Source organism: Brassica oleracea, chromosome C8, assembly GCF_000695525.1.
Source record: "Brassica oleracea var. oleracea cultivar TO1000 chromosome C8, BOL, whole genome shotgun sequence".
In the NCBI taxonomy this organism is placed as follows: Eukaryota; Viridiplantae; Streptophyta; class Magnoliopsida; order Brassicales; family Brassicaceae; genus Brassica; species Brassica oleracea.
Window position 1 is genome coordinate 25,433,771 of NC_027755.1, and position 2,908 is coordinate 25,436,678.

General features: G+C 34.2%; 1 pseudogene; it reads right to left on the reverse strand.

The window, feature by feature from the left end:
- Positions 1–236: 236 nt before the first annotated feature.
- LOC106309029 lies at positions 237–1,964 on the reverse strand (annotated as a pseudogene).
- Positions 1,965–2,908: the final 944 nt, after the last annotated feature.

The window sequence follows — 2,908 nt, forward strand, 5'->3', positions numbered from 1 at the left end:
AAAAATACACCCTTTGGGGCTGTTGACATTAATATTTAATTATTTATTTATTTTAGTACTCAATAAACTTAACTAAAGTTTCATGGTAATATTGGTCTCTTAGGCGATATAAGAAGATACTGTAATTAAATATTACATATTACAAATGCTAATCAGTGTAATTAAATATTACATTAATGGAAATATTTGATATTGTATTATTGGAAATATTATATACAACCGTTTTGAAAATACAATTACGAACCAAATTTGGTTTTGAAACTGAAAGATAATGAATAATGAAGCGTGAATTCGAAGTTCCTTAGCCTCTCACTAAGCCCCTCCATTGTGTTCTGTGTCCTTTTGTCTTCTATCCTTGTCACTTCCTTAGACGCCTCACGTAAGTTTTGAATCCCATGTCCCAGTTTTGCTATCGAAGGAGCTGAAGGAAGAGTCTCAGCTGCACACATGATCCCCTTTTCATAGAAGAGCAACCCCGCACAAGTTGCTAGACTGGCTCCAAACATAGCCATTGGTAAGGTGCCAATAGGTTTTGCTCGTCTTCTCCTCATTATCATCGAATAGAGTGTAGCTTGAACGGAAAAGAAGCTCGTATCTTGAGCAGAATATATTATATATTGTGTTACTCCCCTGATTGTCTCGGCAGATAAAGATGCCTTTGACAAATAGATTGCCTCTTGCGTGTTTGTCAAGAAAGGTTTCAGCGGAGCTAGGGCTTTCAAATCTAAAATGATCTTGGTTAGTGTTAAAGCGGCTGCACCAACCGCACCCACTGGTTTTAAGTTAGAATCATTACTGTCAGAGTCCAGTACCGTGTACTCAGTAGACATATCTTTAACTTCTTGAGGAACACGAGTTCTCCAGTGTCTCCTAAGACCTGCAAGGTTACCTGCGTCTACTACTGCTACTATCTTCTTAAACTTTTTAGCCTGATCACGAAGATTAGCTGCCATAAGTGCATAAGATTTCTCCTTAGAAGAGAGATTCGAGAACTGAACTTGGGTTTGGTTAGATACATAACCAAGGTTCCTAATAGGTAGCCGACCAGAATTGTTCAAAGCAATTCTTATACCTTCAACTGCAATCCTGAAAAGATATACTTCAGAAAGAAGAGCCTCTTTATCAACGGATTCCCCTCTGTTTACATCAGACAACATCTTTGTGGCGCTGTCTAAAGCTTTCCTAATAGCTGGGAGACCATTGAATATGTTGTGAAGATCAACAAGTAAGTTATAAATGGAGTACGCAAATTCTGGAAGCTTAACACTATCAGACTCCATCTCATTGGCAAGACAGCTTGATGGGATAAGTTCTTTACCGAGCTGAGTTATATGAGAAGATAACAGTTTCAGCATCAGTGCATGTGCATCATTGGTTATCTAAAACCTTGTGGAGCTTATAGCAGAGCCATTATAATATTTTGTTGTGAGAGATTTAGATAGACCTTTCATAATGAATGGAGAGTCAAGAACCAAAAACGATGAACCAACCTCCTCAGCCACCTTCTTGGCAGCCAATACATGTCCATTGAAACTTGTCCCAAAGATCTCCTTCAAAACCAAGTTCCCGGCAACACTTTCGTACTTCTCTTTGTCAAAAGTTTTATCCACAAAACAACGTGTAAGAACTCTGAAAACTGACGTGGGGATGGAATCATTAGAGCCATCATCAATCTCTTGAGATTCTTCTCCAAAAGCTGGACCGTTCAGTTGAGCTACTACAGCATCAGGACGGAGTTCACGTATAAGACACTCGGCGTCAATAACAGATCTTATAGATAGACTCTGAGAAGAGAGTATGTGAATAGTGGAGTCATGCTCAGGGACTCTGATAGCAAATACAAAGGTCTTTGTGCTCTCAGGCACTGAGAGTGTGTTTGCAATCTCCTTTGAGTCTCTCAGGTCAGTATCAATCATTGAAAAGGACCATATGTTTCGCAGACAATCCACAAAATTATATGCCATTATTCCAAAGCCCTAGCTCGTATATTGAAACCCTAGTGTTCTTTTATAGAATTTAGTAGCGTATCCTTCAAGGCAGCGAGTCTAGAGGCTGATGATCGAAAACGCAGAAAGATGGAGGAAGACTCTGAACAACAATTAATAGACAAATTTGATAATCTAAGTGATTGCATTGCCCAAATAGGCTACGTTATATATAGATGGGATCTTGCCATATGTTTGTACAACTAAAAAGGAAAACCAAATAATTTACTTATTAGAATCTGAATTTGTATTTTTTTTTTGTTCAGGATTGGATCAACCAACACACTTTTATATAGATAACTAGGTGTTTTGCCCAAACATGTGGGCATGATCTTTTATGAATATTTATTAGTTTATGTCTCATTAATCTAAAACGAGCATAATAAGTTATTATTTATGTTTTCAAATTTTTTAAATCAAACATCAAATTATTTATATATGACAAATATTTTTCATCAAAATATATACTTCCTCTGTTTCAAATTATATGATGTTTTAGAAAGTTTAAGTTGTTTCAAAATATATGACGTTTTGAGATTTTAAGATTAGCTTTATTGGAAACTGTTCAACCAATAAAATTTTACGATTTTTTTTATTATAATTAGTTGAATGATTTTAAAATTATATCTTTAAAAATACTTTTTAGAAGAATGTAATTTTCTTAATCTTTGTACACTAAGCCAAAACACCATATATTATGAAACAGAGGTAGTACTTATTATTGTGTTAATATTTTTATAACACTCATATCTTAGAAATAGTTTATAAAATATCTTTATAAATGGTTTTGCTTGAATAATATTTAGTTTTTTTGTATCTTAATTTTTTAACTTTTATAATAAAAATAGTTTTTAAGATAGCAACACAAGATATATAAAAATAACTTATTTTTAAATATGTTTGTGATAATTATATTATATTAT